Source organism: Malus domestica, chromosome 03, assembly GCF_042453785.1.
Source record: "Malus domestica chromosome 03, GDT2T_hap1".
Lineage (NCBI taxonomy): Eukaryota > Viridiplantae > Streptophyta > Magnoliopsida > Rosales > Rosaceae > Malus > Malus domestica.
This window is the reverse complement of record NC_091663.1, coordinates 10,994,427-11,000,426: the sequence shown is the minus strand read 5'-3', so window position 1 is coordinate 11,000,426 and position 6,000 is coordinate 10,994,427.

Sequence of the window (6,000 nt, the reverse complement as noted above, 5' to 3'; positions counted from 1 at the left end):
CACTTACATGTAATCCTAACATATCTCTAATTAAAAAATAAAATAAAATAAAATAAAAACTTCTCACTCCCACATTCTCTATCAATCTCTCTTCCTCTATCCTTCTATTTCAAAAACAAAAATAAAAAAATTTCTCACACACTTTGTGTGTGCCCATATGCTAGTTAAAAAATAAAGAAAGTTATGTTTGTTGTTTCCTTATAGTAATACTATTGAATTTTTTAATTTTCATTTGAAGATTATCCAAAAAAAAATCAATCGAATCGGATATTGTTTAGTTATCCAAATGTATCAAATAAATAAACGGTTTATTATGAATATTTTACTTAGTACTCACAGTCAATAGTCCATATGTCATTTGGTACATTAACTATATTTCTGATTCGAATGATTTTTTCATAGGATGATTTGCAAATGAAGATCAATAATTTGAACGATTTTGAATGTGAAATTTATACATATGAAGATATATTATCCGTAAAGAGTGGGATATGTATAGTCCCCTCATGCGAATGCTAAGTATTTTCCATCATAATAGATCTTTGCTACCTTACTTGCCTTGCATAGTTTATGCATGACACCCTGTCATCACTTCCACAGTGACGACGTTGTAGATGCGAGATTCAAACATTCTTCTCCACTAAAATGGCAGATGTTCAAGCACTTTGAAAGGCAAATAAAATGACTATTAAGGGAAACCAGCTTAATTATGTACCTCAACTACTCAGATTGAACATTTGAACAAAACCCACAAGCTATCCTTTCTTCTCAGCTACTATGCTAAACAGGACTTTTTTATGGAATGTCCTACTATTGCCCGAGCTTTCCGATCAACCAATCCCCTATTTCAGGGACATCTCCTGTTAGGTAGGGCCAGGAATTACTTATTAGTTGAATGAGCCCATCCCTCTGGCCTATCATTTATAAATTAAAATACGAGTCATAAATTTGTTTGGGAAGTGATTTTTACACTTTTTTTTTTTTTACACTTTTCTTTATCTTTAGTTATTAAATTTAATAAATCAAACATAATTCATGAACAAAATTAAACAATAATATGTGAGAGATAAAAAAATATGTGTTTATTACTATTCTTCTTGCCGAGAAATTTTTCATTATGACCGGACGTGTTTCTCTATAAGTGGTGGGAAATTTTATTTTTTAAATTATTAAATTTCTAACACACATATCTCACTATTTATAAAATAACAAGTGATATACTATTATGTGTTCCGATTACATTAAAAAATCTCTCTTTCTTGCCCTAAGACCATCTCCAACCCTGGGCTAAAAGCCAAATTACCCCCCAAATTACCCCCCCAAACACTCTCCAACCCATGCTAAAATTTTAGGCTAAATTCCAAATGCTATTTCTGGGCCAAATACCCCCCAGCTTTCCCCCCGGGCTAAATGCGAAATGTTTATCGGAATTTAAATTTTTTTAGATTAAAATGTTCATAAAATTAATTTACAATAATCTACATATTTATTTTAAAAAAAAATTGATTTAAGAAAAAAATTTAGGCTACTTTCATTCTTTAATAATTCCGGGCTAAAATTTTAGGGTAGAAGGGTTGGAGCAGAAAAGATATTTCTGGGCTAAAAACTAAATTTTCCGGGCTAAAAAATTTGGCTTTTAGCCCAAGGATTAGAAATGGTCTAATAGCCATTTCATATTTCACCCTCGGCCCATAAATATATAAGGGTCCCAGGGCACTATCTTTCACATGCAAAAGTTGTTCCCACAAGAGAACATAATAGGGACCCGGGACAGTGGGAGCCTTTTACTCCTTTTGAGGCCTCAAATATTTAGATATATATTTGATTCCCTTTGAAAAATAAGGATAGTATGATCTACACATCTATTTTTACGTCTTACACATTTTTCTTAATTTTTGACAATCAAATCAAGTTATAGAAAATCAATGAATAAAAATTAACAAAATGTGTGTGGAAGATGAAAAAATTAATGATGTGTGAATAGAACTACTCTAACCATTATCATGGTTGTTGGACAGAAACTAGAAGCCATTAAGTAAAGAATCCTTTGCGTGGGGTACTTAAGGCTTTATTGATCTCCTGCCCTTAAATTTGCTAGACTTTCTAGTGCAAGTCAACAGAAAATGTAAAGAAAGGAAATGGATCATCTCCGAATCATTTCCTCCTAATCCACCAAATCAAGGAATCCGTACTATTGAAATTTGATCTAACATCTATAAACAGTGGTCCACTTTAAAAATTATAATAACTTCAACCGTTTGATCAAATTTCAAGAGTATTGATCCACTGATTTGGTAGATTAGGAAGAAGAGATTCGATCCCTTGCCATAAAGAAAAAGGATTTCTCAGGGAACATCCCCTCTTATTGTGCCACTAAATTAAGCAAACGATAGCTTTACCAAAAAAAAAAAAAATTAATAATAATAGGCAACAATAGTTATCCAAATTCAGTTTATTAATCTGGGCCAGTTAACCATATTCCAAGCCTCCTCGGATTCAACATTTCGAGATTTTTATCCATATTCTTTTTGTATTTACATCTCTCATCACGTTATAAGAGATTAAGAGCATAAATAATGAAAAAAATATAGATAAATATATAATATATATTCCAATTACACAGAAAAATCTCATGTATTTTTGAACACTTTCTCTTGTGAGATACTAATTCCAGAGGCATTGGCATGAGCTCTTGAAAGTTTATCAAGCTTTTTGAATCAAAGCTAGTATTGCTTAATATTTCTATTGTACGCGGTAGGCTTTGATGACTAACACGACCCTTTCTTAAAATTAAGGAGCAATATTATTGTGCAGTAGCCGGAGCCCCAAAGCTTCTTGCACGTCACATATTATGGAGGTTGGCTCTACCCCGTTAAAACTTAAGCTGCATTGTGTGCCAGACTTGACAAAAATGATGTGGGATCTTTCAATGTTTACAGGTTCAAACCCCACAATGTGAGAAGGCAGTTGCAACAATGCGACATCCCCCATTAATACAGACACTTTCTTCATTCTTAAGGCCATGCAAGCAAGTAGACCTAGCATTCGTGTCGTGTGTTTCCGTGTTCGTGTCGTTTTCGTGTCATACCCGATATCTTAACGGGTCATGTCGTGTAACACCCGTTAAAATAAACGAGTAAAATGACCTGACCCGATAATATTAACAGGTAATATGACCCGACCCGTTGCCCGTTAAGGAAAATATATTTGAAACCAATAAATAATCAAATGAAAAACATAATACTAAATAAGTATATACATAACATATTGTCACATCCAAAACATAAAAAAGCATTTTTCTTTTAAGTATATTTTCACTTACCTAAAGTCTTTAACAGTTTTTTAATTAATGTAGAAGTGTAAAAAAATATAGAAAAAATATATAAATGCTCGTAACGACAAGTTTTACAACTTTCATGAAGAGCTTAACTTCGAAATTCGCCACTATAATCATATAAATCATAGATCAAATTTTAACCGTTGATTGTTGTTTACATTTACGCTTCATTGTTCTCATCAAATTTTGTTTTTTTATATTTTCTTTTTTGAAAACTTGATCTATTAGAGGATGCAGGAAGATGAACGGTTTGGATCGTTGATATTATATTTAGAGTTTTACGGTTAGTGAAAATATTGTTTGATGTTTATAAAGTTTTTACAAATTATATGAAATCGACTCATATTTCAGTTAACCGTAAATATCGAAACATGATCTCAAAGATCTGAACCGTTCATCTTCTTACATCCGCTAGATGATCATGTTTTCAAAAAAGAAAATTTTAAAAATGAAATTCAGTAAGAAGAATAAAGCTTAAATGACAATCGACGGTTAAACATAAATTTAAGGTTTATAAATTATAGTGTTGGATTTCGAAGCTGACCCCTTCATGAAAGTTGTAAAGTTTGTCACTATGAGTGATTGTATATATTTTTTACATTTTTTACACTTCTACAATAATTTTTATTAATTTTATTAATTTTTCCCTCAAATAAAAAACATTATTCTTGAAAGTTTGGAGGATTTTAAAAATCTAAACGATAATGTAAGTGTAACCATGATCTACTCATGGAGGAATAATGATGAATCACGAGTGTTTATATATTTTTTCACATTTTTCATACTTGTATGTATGTCTTCTTAGTTCTTGCCTATACAATATTAGTTTATTTTAATTTTGGACAACAACATGTTAAGTAAAATTTATCCTAGTAATGATAATAAGGAACTCTCATAATAAAAATAAATAATGACTAAAACTTTTTTTTTTAAACTTATATAGAATAATAATACAAAACTATATATTTAATATAGAATATATTGTATATATTAATATGGCTATTGTATTTTATAATAAATATTTTAGTAATTGAACTTTAAAATTATCAAAATAAATTTTTTCTTAACGGGTCGAAACAGGTTACCCACGTGTATACCCGTTAATAACAGGTTCTTAACGGGTCACCCAATAATGACCCGATTAGTTATCGTGTTGACTCGAAACCCGTTATTTTCGTGTCGTGTCAAAAACTGCCCGGTCTACAAGCAAGCTGCCAATAGAGTGCTAACACCGGTACATATAATTATATTAATATGATAAACCTTATAGATAGATACAAGTCTACCACCAACATTACTGATATTGTCCCAACTTAACTACCTATTACTAGATTTTCACATGAGACTCAACCATTTATTTAATTTCATCCCAAACCGCGCTCTAGGTATAGCTGAAACTTATATTTCTAAACCTCATTTAAGTAGTGAATAATTCAATCTCATTCTGAAAACTTGAGAAAATATTAAATTACAATTTAGCTGAGTTTTTATATGGTATCTAAAATTGATAAACTCATCATATTGGTCTTTCAATTCGAGAATCGATCGATTTCGATTGAAATTCACTATCTCACATCAATTAAGTCCCTGCCGTCCAAATTTGTCAAATTGTCTGCTAATTTGTGTTGGAAATTTTGAGTAGAATTTCATTATCCCACATTGCTCACAACCACAAGGTTTCCTTACTTTATAAGGTTTTGTCCCTTATAGAAAGTGATTGGAGTGATGGACCTTGGAGAATAAAATTGGGCCCATCCTTGGAGTGGGGCTTTGGGGTGTAATAATTAATTGATAATTAATATATAATTAATTGTCAAAATATGGGCCTTGGGCCTTGGGGCTCAGGCTCTAATAATTAAATTATTTAATTAATTATTTTCAGATTTAATTAATTATTTTTAATTAGTTTCGAATTTAATTAATTAATTATTTTTTTACCAACAGACTCATTCTTTCAGATGAAGTCCGAAGAGTTCAGAAAGAACACAGAGCAAAGCACCCCTCTGGAGAAGATGTCTCCCAACAGACACATCCCATTCTCATACCTGTTGCGAACATACATCCTTTTATTATATATACATCCATCTGCATGACATTTACAAAACAGAAAATCAATATTCTTCTTCTTCTACAATCACAAACATCCTTTCTGAGAGAACCACACAGAAATTCGCCAGAAGTTAAGTTTTCCGATGTTGGAATTCTAACTTGAACTTTGAATCTTGGTGAAGCAGACGTCCGTAGAACTACAAGCACTGAGTAGGGACGAAATTTCTGTTTCAAGGACATTGCGGTACGCAAGCCTCGATCTTCAATTTTTCTGTTTAAAATTATTTCGTTGTTCATACTTTGTTCAATATTTATTCGTATTTATTATTTATTAGCATATATAAGTTTATCACAGATTATTAACATATATCCAACAATTTGTTGATGTGGCACTCACACACCCTAAACCTAACCTATACCCTAAACCCTGCAGGAAAGGTCCATGGGAGAGAAGAGGTCGAGTAGAAAGATGGAAAGGGGTCGTGATTCGAGCAGATGGGTTTCTCTATTTTTTATTTTCTATTTTTATTTGTTATTTGGGGTTCTCATTTTTTTTTTTAATTTTGAATAATTGATTTTTTGTTGCTAAATCATTGGTGGTTTGGGCAGCAGAT